Source organism: Sus scrofa, chromosome 6 (genome assembly GCF_000003025.6).
Source record: "Sus scrofa isolate TJ Tabasco breed Duroc chromosome 6, Sscrofa11.1, whole genome shotgun sequence".
NCBI classification, from domain to species: Eukaryota; Metazoa; Chordata; class Mammalia; order Artiodactyla; family Suidae; genus Sus; species Sus scrofa.
The window spans coordinates 119,810,211-119,828,122 of NC_010448.4; the positions used below are offsets into that span (position 1 = coordinate 119,810,211).

Consider the following 17,912-nt stretch of genomic DNA (forward strand, 5'->3'; position numbering starts at 1 on the left):
GGTGCATTTACCCATCCATGGTCTCTCCTACTTACCTATCGTGTTAAAAAAAACACCTAGGTTCAAACAAATGGACATCTTTCCATTCTAAAAGGACAAAGTTCAATTCTAGTTCCTCAAATTTTAAGAACCTTCATTTTGGCATATGTAACAAATGAACTCTTAAAATCTTGAAAAGAACAAACTCCATCCAGGGCCATTACACCACTATAAAAGACACTGAACTGTTAAAAGAGTTCTAAAGAATATACATCACATTGTTTATTCTCATTATGCTTATAGAGTGGAAGTGAAACTAAAACTTTTTTGGTCTATTAAGAGTAACATTTTTAAACTAAAACTGACTTATTTCTTATGTTCTGGAAGTTTATTATGAATCTCATTTAATCTTCGAAACAACCCTACAGAATAAGTTATTATCCCCACTTATCAATGAAACAAGTATTAAAGTAATGTACTCAAAGAAATGCACTGAAATTAATCAACACACACTACAGTCCCTATATAACATTTTGTTAATAAAAGCAGGCTTACATAAGATAAGCCTATAACATCTTGTCATGATATAAAGTAAAAGAGCTATTTTTAAAACTACTAGGGTTGGGAGCTCCCATCGTGGCTCAGTGGTTAACAAATCCGACTAGGAACCATGAGGTTGCGGATTCGATCCTGGCCTTGCTCAGTGGGTTAAGGATCTGGCATTGCTGTGAGCTGTAGTGTAGGCTGGCAGCTACAGCTCAAATTGGACCCCTAGCCTGGGAACCTCCATATGCTGTGGGAGCAGCCCTAGAAAAAGGCAAAAAAGACAAAATAAAAAATAAAAAAATAAATTACTAGGGTTGTATCCAAGGACACAACCAATGCTCCAAGATGTTGCCCTGGCCAAAGAGTATCAAAAATGGCTACAACACAAACATCTACAAATCTGTAAGTTCATAAAAAATACTTTTTAAAGAGGTAGTTGCTGGAGTTCTTGCTGTGACACAACACAGTCATCAGCATCCTGCAGTGCCAGGACACGGGTTTGATCCCTGGCCCAGGAACTTTCACATGATGTGGGCACAGTCAAAAAAAAAGAAACCTTTCATCTCCATCCCCTCATCATGAATGAGTTAATTATTTGGTGTGTGGACCCTTTATAGACCATTTTACGTGCCTTTGCGTATATTATATACTTATTGACATATATACAGGTAGACATAAGAATATTTCCTTAAATGAGATCATGCTATATTTAATGTTTTATAGTCTTCCACACACTTCATATATCCAAAGTATTATTGTATTCATAAACAGATCTGTTACCAAACTCTCTTTAAGAATCTCATTTCTTTTAATAGCTAGTCACATCTCTCACACACACACACACACAAGCATAGTTTCAAATCTTTTAAATATTTTCAATCTTTGTAAACCTGAGTAAGTATTTCTACAGGATAGATTCTGAAAGGCAAAGGTGGAAGGTTAAAAGGTATGCAATTTTAATTTTGACAAACATTGTCAACTTGCCACCCAAAAAGACTCTTTGAATTCTTACCACATAAAAATGCTCGTCTGCCTACCTGCCTATCGTTAACACAATACTATTAATATTTAAGATCTTTACCAACCTCCTGGGAGTAAAACCATGTTTTTATTTGCAATTCCCTGTATACTACTAAAGCTGAATTCTTAGTTGTTTATATTCTTTCTTTTGTAAATCATCTATTCATATCATGTTCCCTATTTTTCTACTTAGCTGTTTGCTATTCTTATCAATTCATAAGAGTGCTATGGATATTAGCTTTTTCTTGTTTTAGGTAGTGCAAATATTTTCTCCAAATATGTTGCTTTACACTGAAATTTGATATTTTCTTCATTCAAGGGTTTTATAACTTTATGTAACCAAATCTATTTCCTATGTGACTCATGGCCTTAACATACTTACAAGTCCTTTCACAATCCAAAGCTAGAAATGATTACAAATATATAATATATATTCTTCTCACATGACTCCATAGCTCATTTTATTTTTTAATGTCTGCATCTGCAGCATATGGAAGTTCCTGGGCCAGGGACTGAATCTGAGCCACAGCTGCAACAATGCCAGATACTTTAACCCAATGTACCAGGCCAGAGATGTTCAACCCATACCTCTGCAGCAACCCAAGCAGCTGCAGAATACTTAGCCCACTATGCCACGGCAGGAACTCCCATAGTTTATTCTTTTCAATGTTATATCTTTAATTCAACTGGATTAATTTCACATAGGGTACTAGTTAGGAATTTAAAAATCATTTGTTAGTATTCCACCTCAGCCCATGAATTTCAAGGGTCTAATTTACCAACTGCCCATATAAAATGGGTCTCCTCAGATATATCTCTACTTTATTCCTTTCATATATATTCCTCTTCCTGTACCAACATTGTACTCTTCTAATTTCAATGTCTTCACCAACTACCTGGATACCTAAAAGGGCAACCACTTTCATTATTGTTTTTTCTTCAAAACTATCAAAATTCAAAAGACAAAAACTGCCATGACATTTCCTCCACATTCACTTTTCCCAATGAGTTAGCTATAAATTTCTTCTAAGAAAGCAAATTTTTTATAGAAGACTGCCCTAAATTTACAGATTAATTTGGGGATAGCCAACCTCCTTATAATCAGTTTTTACTTAGTAGCTTTACCTACTACTGTACTTTTTTAAATATTACAATAAGTGTATGTTTTAAACTAATATAGTGTTTAATATATATTTATATTAGAGTAAGCCTGTTAAAATACTAACACAACAAGCAAACCTGAAAATATCCCACAGTACCAAAAACAAAAAAATACTAATAGAAAACACTAGTCTCAGAGCTCCTAATAATATATCCCAATACCAATATAAAAAGACCAATTTGTAGGGGACTCCTGCTTCTGGGAAAACAGAGTAGATATACTTTTCCCTATTCCTTCTGCAAAGCACAACTACAAATCCTGGACATTATACATAAAGCAAATACAGGAAAAGAAAAAGGATAGACTGGCTAGGAACCTTGCCTCATACATCTCAGATTCAAAGTTGAGGAGGCAAACAACCCAGAAGTCCTAACAGGTGCCTATCTACTCTAGCCAAACACATCACAGAAAGGAAAAAAAAAAAAAAAAAAAAAAACAACAACAAACAAAAAAAAACTGGGAGTTCCTGCTGTGGCTCAGTGGGTTAAGGACCCAACACTGTCTCTGTGAGGATGTGGGTTTGATCCCTAGCCTCAATCAGTGGATTAAGGATCTGGTTTTGCTGCAAGCTGCAGCACTGGTCACAGATGCAGCTTGGATCCAGTGTTGAATGGCTGTGGTGTAGGTCTGTGGCATAGGCCTCAGCTGCAGCTCCAATTCAACCCCGAGCCTGGGAACATCCACAGGCCGCAGTGCAGCTGTAAAAAGAAAAGTCTGTGACCCCACTCACACCCACCAGCAAAGGCTGTAAGGTAGAGCCCAGACTGGTATCATAAAATGCAAAATAGTGAGCCTGGACTTCCACCCCTCCCAGTAAAAAGGAGGCACTCCCCACTGGAGTGCTGCCACAGAAGGCCTAGTGGAAAGTCAGGATTTCCACCATGGCCCAGCAGGGTTAGGGCCACACATTCATTCCTTCAACTCTGTGGTATCAGTGGAAGTCTCAGGGGGAGCCAGAACGCCCACTAGTACCCGGCCATAACAAAGAACACGTCCCTCCCCTTATGGGATATTGTCAGAGAAACCCAGCTAAAACAGGATTAAGTAAGGTCTAGAGCATCATAACATAATACAAAAAAATCTATGGGTCAAGCAAAAATCTTCCATCATACCAAGAACTCGGAGGACCTCAAATGGAATGAAGAAAGACAACTGATAGATGCCAACATTAAATGACAAGAGATTTGAGAACTGCTTAACAAAGATTTTAAGACAGCCATCATAAAATGCTTCAACTAGATATGCAAATATGTTGAAAATACAAGCTGAAGCAGTGCTGAGAGAGAAACTTGTAGCACTGAATGCACACATTAGAAAAGATGAAAAGATGAACGAGTCCAAAATCAATAATCTAAGTCCCCACTTCAAAAACTCAGAATAAGAACAAAACAGTATTGTACAGCAGAAATTATCACAACACCGTAAAGCTCCTATAATTTTAAAAACTTTTTTAAAAAACAGCAAAATAAACACAAGCAAACAGGAGGAAATAACAAAAGTAAAAGCTGAAATCAATGAAATTGAAAACAGAAAAATAAAGAAGCAGCTGCTTCTCCCAGCCCCAGTTTTTTGAGATACAGTTGACCTACAGCACTACATCAGTTCAAGGTATACAACATAATGGTTTGATTTACATATACTGTGAACTGATTACCACAATAAGTTAACATTCATCATCACACACATACAAAAAAAAAAGATTAAAATACTTCTTGTAATGAGATCTCTTAGGCTTTACTTTTCTTAACACTGTCATATAAATCACACAGTAGTGTTAGAGGCATCACGTTGTACATTACATCCCTACTACTTATTTATCTTGTAACTACTAGTATATACCTTTTGACCATCAACTTCCCTTCCTATACCCCTACCAGAGGCAACCCCAAATCCAATTTCTTTTTCTATGAATTTGAAGCTTTTTTAAGACTCCACTTTTGAGATCATACAGTATATCTTTCTCTGATTTATTTCACATAGCATTATGTCCTAAAGGTCATCTACATTGTTACAAATGGCATCATTTAAGATTGAATATTTTGCTACATATAAACAAACATACGTGTGTGTGTGTGTGTGTGTGTGTGTGTGTGTGTGTATCACAACTTCTTTACCCATTCATCTTGGACACTTCGGTTGTTTCCACATCTTGGCTATTGTAACATTTGTACTTCAATATATTAGCAATAAATATGTAAGCGGTAAAATTAAAAATACAACACCCTTTTAAATTGCTCAAAATAAATGAAAGACTTAAACATTAAATATAACAAAACATTTACAGGACTTGTATGATGAAAGCTACATAATGTTGATAAAAACTATTAAAGAAAATTTAAATAATTGGAGAAATACACCATGTTCACAGATTAGAAAACGTGACATAATAAACATGACAGTTCTGTCTAAACTGATATGCAGGATTAATGCAATTCTTAGAAAAATCCCAGTAAAATAATTTTATTGATATAGACCAGATTATTCTAAAATCTGTAGAGAAAAGCAAAAGAATTAGAATACCTAAAATAATTCTGCAAAGAAATACAGTGCAAGAAATCAATCACCTGATTTCAAGACTTAGTATATAGCTAATCAAGTAATCAAGATTACTGAAAAACTCCTGGAGCTCCTGTTGTGGCTCAGCGTAAAGAACCCAACTAGTATCTATGAGGATTTGGGTTCGATCCCTGGCCTTGATCAGTGGTTAAAGCTGTGGTGTAGGTCGCAGACACAGCTCAGATCTGGCGTTGCTGTGGTGTGGTGTGGTGTAGGCCAGCAGTTACACCTCAAATTCGACCCCTAGCCTGGGAACTTCCCTATGCCATGGGTATGGCCTAAAGAGACAGAAAAAAAAGACCTCAAATTACTGAGAATTCCAAATAGCTTTTGTTCATGTAGGTTATATCCACCAACACTTACCTTATTAAGAATTAAAACAATGACTTTTAAAATATGTACTAATTCATTTAAAAATAATTTTTGAAGTTCCTGCTGTAGTGCAATGGGATCGGCAGAGTCCTGGGAACAGTGGGACACACGTTTGATCCCTGGCCCCACACAGAGGGTTAAGGATCTAGCACTGCTGCAGCTGTGGCATTAGTCGTGACCACAGATTGGATCTCATCCCTGGCCCAGGAACTCCATATGCCACAGGACGGCCAAAAATGAAAATAAATAAATAAATAATAAAAAAACAATAATCTTAAAAATCACATGTTAACATAAATAACATTTGTTTTAAAATATATTTCCTTTTTATGGAGTTCCCGTTGTGGCACAGTGGTTAACGAATCCAACTAGGAACCATGAGGTTGCGGGTTTGATCCTTGGCCTTGCTCAGTGGGTTAAGGATCCAGCATTGCCATGAGCTGTGGTGTGGGTTGCAGATGTGGCTCAGATCCCATGTTGCTGTGGCTCTGGCATAGGCCAGCGGCTACAGCTCCGATTCGACCCCTAGCCTGGGAACCTCCATGTGGAGCAGGTCAAGAAAAGGCAAAAAGACAAAAAATAAAATAAAATAAATTTCCTTTTTAGGAAATCTATTTATTTTTTGGCCCTGCCCATGACATGAAAAAGTTCCTGGGGCAGAGGTCAAATCCCACACCACAGCAGCAACCTGGGCCACGGCAGTCACACCAGGTCCTTAACTGACTGAGCCACTAAGGAACTCCAAAAAAATGTATTTCTAAAAACAAATTTTTTAAGTGAAAAGAGTCATAATGTTTTATTTTTTGTAAATCGCCAGCTAAAGAGAATACATCTAGATTCTCATACCTGCTTCCCTATTAAATATACCACAATACACTGTTTTACTAAAAGAAATGATAAAAAGCAGACCATACCCAGATATAAAAATGGTAAGAGAAGGGGTTTTAACAATCTTTACAGTTAATAATGGATATTCTTTGAAACCACACCAAAACCCAACAAGTTATACTTTTTAAAAAGATTCTAAATTGTAATATAGAACCTAGAAACATTATCAATGAACTTCTTTTTTTTTTTTTTTTGTCTTTTTTTGCTATTTCTTTGGGCCGCTCCCGCGGCATATGGAGGTTCCCAGGCTAGGGGTCTAATCAGAGCTGTAGCCACTGGCCTACCCCAGAGCCACAGCAACGAGGGATCCGAGCCGCGTCTGCAACCTACACCACAGCTCACGGCAACGCCGGATCGTTAACCCACTGAGCAAGGGCAGGGACCGAACCCGCAACCTCATGGTTCCTAGTCGGATTCGTTAACCACTGTGCCACGACGGGAACTCCCATCAATGAACTTCTAAAACTCTTTTACATTAAAATACTTTAGACTGCCATAATCTCTGAATAGATTTTTCACTCAAATATAATTTTGCACAATTCCATATTGGTCTTTTGAAAAACACTGGTTTGGAGTTTCCATCATGGCTCAGCAATTAACAAACCCAATAGCATCCATGAGGATGTGGGTTTAATCCCTGAGTCTCGTTCTGCGGGTTAAGGATCCAGAACTGCCATGAGCTGTGGTGTAGGTTGCAGACAAGGCTTGGATCCCTTGTTGCTGTGGCTCTGGTGTAGGCCAGCAGCTACAGCTCCAATTCGACCCCTAGCATAGGAACCTCCAAATGCCATGGATGCGGCCCTAAATAGATACCCCACCAAAAAAAAAGAAAGAAAAATACTGGTCTGCTGAGTTATGCAAACATTCCAACTGCTGAAACATTTCATTAGACAATATTTTAAAAAATCACATTTGTAAATACCACTACTTCACTGAAAAAGTGTTTAAAAGAATCGGGAAGTTGTCAGGCTCACAATGGCACAGTTAAGATTTTCAAAATTCTGATTTCTGCTTGAAAAGTTAAATTTTATAATGGGTAACAGATATTGTCAGTTGTCCTCCTTGATGAAACAGGCTCATTACACTGATTTTTACGAAAACATCTGCCAAAAATCCACATCTGAATAACCACAGTTTCTCCTGCCAGTCATTTTTTCAAACAAAATGGTGCTCTATGAAAAAAGCAGCTGGTTTATTAGCTCACAGCTCAATCACACAGGCGTATTTTCTCCAGAATGTTCGGAATATAGTATTTTAGCATACTCCTCTGTTCACAGATGTTACTTATATAAAACCTTAATGAACCCACACACACACACACACACAAAAGAGCCTAATAAATGAATTAGCAAAGTTGCAGAATACAAAACATCCAAAAATGAACCTCAATTCTATATAAATTAACAATGAACAATCAAAAAAGCAAAGAAAACAATTCTATTCAAAATTTTATCAAAAAGGGAGTTCCCATCGTGGCTCAGTGTTTAGGGAACCCAACTGGCATCCATGAGGACGCGGGTTCGATCCCTGGCCTTGCTCAGTGGGTTAAGGATCCAGCGTTGCCGTGAGCTGTGGTGTAGGTCACAAACACAACTCTCATCCCACATTGCTGTGGCTGTGGCGTAGGCTGGTAGATACAGCGCCAATTCAACCTCTAGCCTGGGAACCTCCGTATGCCACGGGTGCGGCCCTAAAAAGACAAAAAATAAAATAAAATAAAATTTTATCAGAAAGAATAAAATGCTTAGGAATAAATTTAACCAAAGAGGTGTAAGACTTGTGCACTAAAAACTGTAAGAAATAAAAGAAGACACAAAAAAGTTGAAATATATCCTATTTTCATGCCTAATATTGTCAAGGTGACACTACTTAAAGCAACCTACAAAATAAATGTAATTCCTATCAAACTCCCAATGGCATTTTGGCAGAAATAGAGGAAACCATCCTAAAATTCATATAGATTCCCAAGCGATTCCAAATAGCCAACAACAATCTTTAAAAAAGAAAATTAAAGTTGAAAGACTCGTACTTCATGATTCAATACTTACTAGAAAATTACAGCAATCAGAATAGTATGGTACAGGCATAAGGACAGATATACAGACCAATGGAATAGAAAGCCCAGAAATAAACCCTAGTCATTATGGAAATGGAAATTTAAAACCAGCAACAGATATCACTCCATAACCATCAGAATGTCTTATGTGACAGAACAAAACAAAAAACTGAAAATAACAAGCACTGGTGAAGATGTGTGCAGAACTGGAATCCTGGAGCACTGCAAGTATGAGAATGTAAAAAGGTACAGCCAGGAGTTCCCGTCGTGGCATAGCTGAAACAAATCCCACTGGGAACTATGAGGTTGCAGATTTGATCCCTGGCCTCGTTCACTGGGTAAAGGATTCAGCGTTGCCATGAGCTATGGTATAGGTCTCAGACGTAGCTCAGATCTGGCGTTGCTGTGGCATAGGCCAGCAGCTGTAGCTTTGATTAGACCCCTAGCCTGGGAACCTCCATATGCCGTGGGCGTGGCCCTAAAAAGCAAAAAATAAAAATAAAAAGGTACAGCCAGTGTGGAAAACAGTACAGTTGTTTCTCAAAAGATTAAACGAAGAATTACCCTATGATTTATCAACTCCACTTCTAGGTATACACTCAAAAGAAATGAAGAAGGGACATAGATATCTGTACAACCATGTTCATACCAGCATTATTCACAATAGCCAAAAAGTGGGAGCAATGTTAGTATCATCAACAAATAAAACGTCATATATACATACAAGAGTTTTCTTCAGCTTTAAAAAGGAAAGAAATTCTGACAAATGCTAATCATGAATAAACTCTGAAGACATTATGCTAAGTTAAATAAGCCGGTCACAAAGAATAAACTGTGTGATTTCACTTTTTTTTTTTTTTGCTTTTTAGGACCACACCTGTGACAATATGGAGGTTCCCAGGCTAGGGACTTAATCAGAGCTACAGCTGCCAGCCTACGCCACAGCCACACCGGATCCTTAACCCACTGAGTAAGGCTGGGGATCAAACCTGCATCCTCATGTTGCTAGTCAGGTTCACTGACTGCTGAGCCATGATGAGAACTCTATGATTTCACTTAACTGAGGCAACTAGAGTAGCAAAAGTCATGGTGACAGGAAGTAGAAGGACGGTCACCACAGATTGGGAAAGAATAGGGAATCACGGTTTAATGGGCATGAAGTTTCAGTTTGGGAAAATGAAAAAACTAGTGGTGGATGGTGATAACAGCTGCAAAACAATGAAAATGGACTTAATTGCACTGAAATGAACATTTAAAAAATGATTAAGATGATAAATTTGTATTATGCATACTTCAGCACAATAAAGGAAAAAAGGTTACAATGTTAAGTTTTACATTATATATATTTTATCATAATAAAAAAGTGTGCATGGGCATGCTCATGCACACGCACACACACGCACGAAACAGCCAAGACTTAACAAAATTAGTAGTCAGTGAGGAAAGTGATATGAAATAGTAAGATTACAAAAATAATTTTTACCTTGTCCCATGCACCCCATAAGAAGGTCTTGGTCATCTACCAAGAGGGATCCAGTGACCACACTTTAAGAACCACTTCTCTAAGGCATAACCCTCCCAGACCTCAGACAATACTATAAAGCTACAGTAGTCAAAACGGTGTGATATTGACACAAAACAGACATTTGAATCAATGGAACAGAATAGAGGGCCTAGAAATAAACCCACCAATTAATCTTTGACAAAGGCAAGAATATACAATGGGAAAGACAGTCTCTTTAGCAAGTTGGGAAAGATGGACAGCTACATATAAATCAATGAAGTTAGAACATACCCTCACACCATATATAAAACCAAACTATAACATAATAATATAAGACATGACACCATAAAACTCCTAGAAGAAAACATCCCGACATAAATCATACCAATGTTTTCTTAGGTTGGTCTCCCAAGGCAGTAGAAATAAAAACAAATATAAACAAATGAGACCTAATCAAACTTTCAAACTTTTGCACAGCAAAGGAAACCATGAACAAAACAAAAAGACAATCTATGGAATGGGACAAAAAATATTTGCAAACAATGCAATCGACAAGGGCTTAATTTCCAAAATATACAAACAGCTCATACAACAACAATAAACAATCCAACTGAAAAAAATGCACAGACCTAAACAGACATTTCTCCAAAGAAGACAGATGGCCAATAGGCACCTGAAAAGATGCTCAACAATGCAAATTATTAGAGAAATAAATCAAAGCTAAAATAAGGTAACCAACACACACAGGTCAGAATGGCCATTATTAAAAAGTTTACAAATAACAAATGCTGGAGAGGGTATGAAGAAAAAAGAACCCTTCTACATTATTGGTGGTAATATAAATTGGTGAAACCACTACAGAAAAGAGTACAGAGCTTCCTCAAAAAACTAAAAATAGGAGTTCCTATCATGGCTCAGTGGTAACGAACCTGACTGAGAACCATGAGAATTCGGGTTCAATCCCTGGTCTTGCTCAAGGTTAAGCATCTGGTGTGACATGAGCTGTGGTGCAGGTTGCAGACGCAGCTCGGATCCACTTGTTTTAAAGAATAATCTATTAAGTAGAATACAGTCTGCATTATAATTTGTGCCAATACTATAAGAGACAAAAAAGCATAGAGTTAAATAGATAAGTTTTTTTTTTAATTATTTTTTGTTTTGCTTTTTGTCTTTTTGCTATTTCTTGGGCTGCTCCCGCGGCACATGGAGGTTCCCAGGCTAGGGGTCGAATTGGAGCTGCAGCCACGAGCCTACGCCAGAGCCACAGCAACGAGGGATCTGAGCTGCATCTGCAACCTACACCGCAGCTCACGGCAACGCTGGATCGTTAACCCACTGAGCAAGGGCAGGGACCAAACCCGTAACCTCATGGTTCCCAGTCGGATTCGTCAACCACTGTGCCACGACGGGAACTCCTAGATAAGGTTTTTAAATCAAGCTCTAGAAGCAGAATATTCCTTGAACTGCACCAAAATGTTACCACAAAAATCAATTAATGCATTTGTTGTAATGTGAAACATTTTTCCAATTAAAAAAATTAATATAAATATTTTTAGTTTTTAAGCCCTTCTGCATGACTTAATCCTTTGCCACTTTCTTCTAGAATTAGAGATATATTTAACACAAAGTTATACAGTTATTATAAACTTAAATGTGCACTTCATGTCTTCACGGGGTTTTACAAAGCATCATGAACTAATGTCTGAACAAGTGAGAAGAACATTTAAACAATTACAACAAATGCATTTAGAATAAGACTGCACAACTCTCAGCCTGAGTCACCATCAAACAGATGTGAATTCTTTTTAAAATAATAAAATACTAATAATTTTTTCATGTAAATGACAAGCTGATTTTAGAGTTTATATGGAAAAATAAAACAAGGAGCCACAAGAAGAAAAAAGGAGCAATTTGCGGAGGTACGATAGGAATGGGGGGGAATGTCCTACGAGATATGAAAACATAAATATGCCAAACATATATGAAAACTGATTGTATGTTAAAGGAGGCATTTCAAATGGGTGGGAGTGAGGAGTTCCCGTCATGGCGCAGTGGTTAACGAATCCGACTAGGAACCATGAGGTTGCGGGTTCGGTCCCTGCCCTTGCTCAGTGGGTTAACGATCCGGCGTTGCCGTGAGCTGTGGTGTAGGTTGCAGACGCGGCTCTTCGGATCCCGAGTTGCTGTGGCTCTGGCGTAGGCCGGTGGCTACAGCTCCGACTCAACCCCTAGCCTGGGAACCTCCATATGCCGTGGGAGCGGCCCAAGAAATAGCAACAACAACAACAACAACAAAAAGACAAAAGACAAAAAAATAAAATAAAATAAAATAAATCAAATGGGTGGGAGTGAAAAGAACTTAAGAAAATGATGTGATAAATCTATGCCTTCCACTTCTATTGGCTGAAACCATTAAGAAAATACCTAGAATACTTAGTAACATAAATACTTATGAATTATAAGATAAAAACTGACATTCTAAATGTTCATCAATAAAGTAATGGTTATACAAATTTTGGTGCATATATAAAATGGAATACAATGCAGTCATACTTTAAAATGAGGCAACTTCTTATATATAAATACATCACAATTTGAAAGATCTATTAAAAAGAAAAGAAGCAAAAGCAGAGAAAGTCTATATAATACCCTACAATTTGTCTAAACATGAAGGGAGCAAAAGAAATTATAACATATATATATGATTATAAACACAGAAAATTCTGGGAGAAATATTAATAGATTGTTAACAATTGTTAAATTGTTAACATATTGATTCTGGATAAGGAAATGGGTGGGTAGGGAAGAAAAGTGGAAAGGAGACTTACTCCTTTCTTTATAACCATTTGTGCCTTTTAAGTTTCATATCATGTCCATGTTATTACCTACTCAACTCCAGTATTTTATAACACACTGGAAAATAGATAGGACAATAAATTTTTTTCTAAGTTTATCAGTTATTATAGATAAAAGGGATTAAGGAAAAGCTATAAAAAGAAGACAAGGATTGGAGTTCCTACTGTGGCTCAGTGGTGATGAACCTGACTAATATCCATGAGGATGCAGGTTCAATCCTTGGCCTCGCTCAGTGGGTTAAGGAGCCTGGGAACTTCTACATGCCACACATTCAGCCCTAAAAAAAAAAAAATTTTTTTTTTTTTTAAAAGGAAGAAGAAGACTAACATGTACCTGATAACAGCCAAGAGTTAAGCTAGAGAACCAAAAATGACCAAAAAATCTAGAAAGACAGAAAGATGACTAAATAATTCATCATTACAATCCTCTTCGTACATTTTTAAAAACAAAAAGATTTTAAAAATCTGATTATATCAGGAGTTCCCGTCGTGGCTCAGTGGTTAACGAATCCAACTAGGAACCATGAGGTTGCGGTTCCGTCCCTGCCCTTGCTCAGTGGGTTAACGATCCGGCATTGCCAGGAGCTGTGGAGTAGGCTGCAGAAGCAGCTCAGATCCCAAGTTGCTGTGGCTCTGGCATAGGCTGGCGGCTACAGCTCTGATTAGACCCCCAGCCTGGGAACCTCCATCTGCCACAGGAGCGGCCCAAGAAATGACAAAAAAAAAAAAAAAAAAAAAAAAGTAAAACTCTTAAATCATTTAAAGTTCTCTGCAGACATAAAACATTAAAAGTTTACCTAAAATACTGACCTTCCTATCTTGCTTAGTTCCAAAAACGGAGTTATAAACTGAAATGTTACACTTAAAATGCCAAATAACATTTGTTCTATATAAGACCAAATTCAAATGATTAAAGCAACAGCAAAAACTGTCTATATATTTCGTATGGCTCCTAGTAAATTCTACTCACACTTCAAATTTCAAATCAAAGAAGAGAACTCCCTGATTGCCTAAACTAAGCTAGTTTCCCAATTATATTTTTCCTTTGCATCACTATGCAGTTTCTAGTTCAGCAGTTTGTTGCCTGACTGATATGTAAGCTCCATGAAGACAGCTATGTCTCTCTTATCTGCTGAATCATTCTTGGTCTAACAACAGAGCAGGAACTCAATAGGAATTTGGTGAATAAAGGACACCAAGAGGAGAAACTTTCAATTTCAAATGAAAAATTCAAAAATACACTTGTAAAATTACAAACTATCACATTATGTTTGTTTAAAGTAGGAATAAACTTTTATTTTTATTAGAAATTTAAGGGTAATTTGCTTAAATTTTGCAGCAGTAAAAATATCCATTTTAAAAGCTGTATGGCATAGGAAAGAGAACCTAAAGAAGATTACATTACCCCACCCCAATTTTGTAAATTCTGTTTAAGTTCACACTGAGTAGGATTTAACACTTTGGAAGGAACAACTTGTACCTGCTTAACGCAAAGCAATGTGTGCTAGCCTCTTGATCAGTAATTGACCAGTAATAAGAAATGATCCTGTTCTTAGAATCCAGTCTGAATCACTGGGGGGGGTCCTCAAAACCCTTTAATGGAGTCCATGAACTCAGAACTATTTTCACAATAATAATAAGACATTATGTGTCTTTTTCACTCTCATCCTCTCATTCCAGGGGTCATGTGATATACATCATAAGACTGAATGCAAAAGCAGACATGAGATTTCAGCTTTCAATTAAGAGAGACATAAAGACTTGCAAATAAAATTGTAAATCAACCACTCCTCTCTTTAATATTTTTAGCAAATAGTTATTTTTCATTAAAAATGTTATTTTCGGTGCTCACTTCAGTAGCACATATACTAAAACTTGAATGATACAGAGAAGATTAGCATGGCCTCTTCACAAAGATGACATACAAATTTGTGAAGAATTCCATATTTTTATAAATAAAACTGATATGCTTTGTTGTATACCTGAAACTTAACATAATTCTATAAGTCAACTACACTCCAATAAATTTTTTTTTTTGTCTTTTTTTTTTGCTATCTCTTTGGGCCGCTCCCGTGGCATTTGGAGGTTCCAGGCTAGGGGTCGAATTGGAGCTGTAGCCACTGGCCTACGCCAGAGCCACAGCAACGAGGGATCCAAGCCGCGTCTGCAACCTACACCACAGCTCACGGCAACACTGGATCGTTAACCCACTGAGCAAGGGCAGGGACGGAACCCGCAACCTCATGGTTCCTAGTCGGATTCGTTAACCACTGTGCCACGACGGGAACTCCACAAATTTTTTTTTTAAAAATAGGAGTGGAGTTCCTGTCATGGCTCAGTGGTTAATGAACCCAACTAGTATCCATGAGGATGCAGGTTCAATCACTGGCCTTGCTCAGTGGGTTAAGGATCCAGCACTGCAGTGAGCTGTGGTGTAGGCAGCTGGGAACCTCCATATGCCACGGGTGTGGCCCTAAAAAGCAAAAACAAACAAACAAATATATAAATAAGAGGAGTTCCTGTTGTGGCTCAGAGGTAACAACCCCAACTAGTATCCATGAGGACATGGGTTTGATCCCTGGCCCCTCTCAGTGTGTTAAGGATCTGGCATGGCCACAAGCTGCACTATAGGTCAGAGATTCAACCTGGATCCCTTGTTACTGTGTCTGTGGTGTAGGCCAGCAGCTGCAGCTCTGATTCAACCCCCAGCTTGGGGAACTTCCATATGCCATGGGTGTAGCCCTAAAAAAAAAAAAAAAAAAGAGAGAGAGAGAGACAAAACAATAAATAACTAAAATAATGCTATTTTTGGACTTCCCTGGAGGCTCAGTGGGTTAAAGATTCGGCACTGTCACTGCTGTGGCTTGGATGTGATCCTTAGTCCTAGAACTTCTGCATGATGCATGTGCAGCCAAAAAGCAAAAAGGTAATTTTATGTTAATATAAATCAATTGAGTATTGTAGTTTTTTGTTTGTTTGTTTGTTTGGCCATGCCCAAGGCATGCAGAAGTTCCCAGGCCAGGGATCAAAGCCACACCACAGCAGTGACCCAAGCTGCTGCAGTGACAACACCAGATCCTTAACCCACTACACCACAGAACTACCAGAATGTTTTACTTTTTAATATAACTACCAATATAAACCACATAAATGGAAGATCAAGGGCCTTCAATAAGTAGAGGATCCTTTAATCAAACAGTTTGATAATCCCTGATCTAGATTCTGAGAATATCTATGAAACAGCCAATTTGGTTTTTTTCAAAGAATGAATTTAAAATAAGACAGAGGGAATCCATAAATGTAAAGGGATTTAAAGAATATAATAATCATATGCAATAAATGAACTTTACCTGGATCCTGATTAAAACAGAAGTTTTAATCTTTAAGCAAACATCTGAAGGAAACAAATACTGGCTAGATATTTGATGATATTTTATTTATTTGTTTATTTATTTATTTATTTTTGGTCTTTTCAGGGCTGCACCTGTGGCAGATGGAGGTTCCCAGGCTAGGGGTAAATCAGAGCTACAGCTGCCAGCCTACGCCAGAGCCACAGCAATGAGGGATCCGAGCCAAGTCTGCAACCTATACCACAGTTCACAGCAATGCTGGATCCTTAACCCACTGAGTGAGGCCAGGGATGGAACCCACCACCTCATGGTTCCTAGTCGGATTCATTTCTGCTGCGCCATGATGGGAACTCTGATGATACTTTAAGAATATGACTTTTTTTTAAGTTGTTAACAAAGAGTATAACTGTTAAAGCTGGACGATGACTACATGGGGGTTCATAAAAGTCATACAATTTGAGAACAACAAATTCTTTTAAATATAAGAACTAACAAAATATACAGAGTTCCTGCGGTGGTGCACTGGGATCAATGGCATCTCTGTAGTGCCAGGATGTAGGTTCAACCCCAGCCCGGCACAGTGGGTTAAAAGATTCAATGTTGCCACAGCTGCAGTGTAGGTTAAAACTGCAGCTCAGGGAGTTCCTGTCATGGTGCAGTGGTTAACGAATCCGACTAGGAACCATGAGGTTGCAGGTTCGGTCCCTGCCCTTGCTCAGTGGGTTAACGATCCGGCGTTGCAGTGAGCTGTGGTGTAGGCTGCAGACGCGGCTCGGATCCCACGTTGTGTGGCTCTGGCGTAGGCCGTCGGCTACAGCTCCGATTCAACTCCTAGCCTGGGAACCTCCATATGCCGCGGGAGCCGCCCAAAGAAATAGCAAAAAGACAAAAAAAAAAAAAACCAAAAAACAAAACAAAAAACTGCAGCTCAGATCTGATCCCTGGCCTAGTAAATCCATACGCTACAGGATGACCAAAAAACATAAATAAATAATTTTTTTAAAAAAAAGAATTAACAACATACACATAGTCTCACTTACTTGTTCAACTCTATAAAAAAGTATAACAGTATTGGACAAAATAATAGTATTGGACAATATAAAAGCCATTAAATTAATTCAAAACAGAATATACTTTAAGGATTTATATTACTAAAAGTTTTTAAGGCAGATAAAAAATGTTCTTGGCCTTTTTATTTTTCTAAAACCAAATAGAGGGAGTTCCCCGGTGGCCTAGCAGTTAAGGATTCAGCATTATACTGCTGGGGCTTGGGTTTGATTCCTGGCCTGGGAACTTCCATGTACTGTGTATGTGGCCAATAAATAAATAGATAAATAAAATCAAATAGAGCATCTAAGAAACACAGTACTTATTTTGCCACCACTTACAAACCTATAGCTATATTCATGTAAATGTTAACTAGACTTATTTAAGAACCTTCATCAAAGGCAATATGTTAAGATTATGAAGGTTAAAAATTGAATAAGGAAAACAACCATCTACAGGAACCCACTATCTACTTCTCAACTATCAAATTACCCTCCAGTCCATAATAAAATATAAGGTGATAATTAGTTTCCTAAAAGATGTCTAATATTGTTTATTGACAACAAAGTACTGATTT

At 37.7% G+C, this 17,912-nt stretch overlaps 1 protein-coding gene across 7 annotated transcripts in view; it reads right to left on the minus strand.

Annotated features, from left to right (window-relative positions):
• The window catches only part of RPRD1A (regulation of nuclear pre-mRNA domain containing 1A), a 71,213-nt gene that overhangs the window by 47,401 nt on the left and 5,900 nt on the right, over nt 1–17,912 (minus strand). The gene's annotated exons all lie outside the window — the stretch shown is intronic.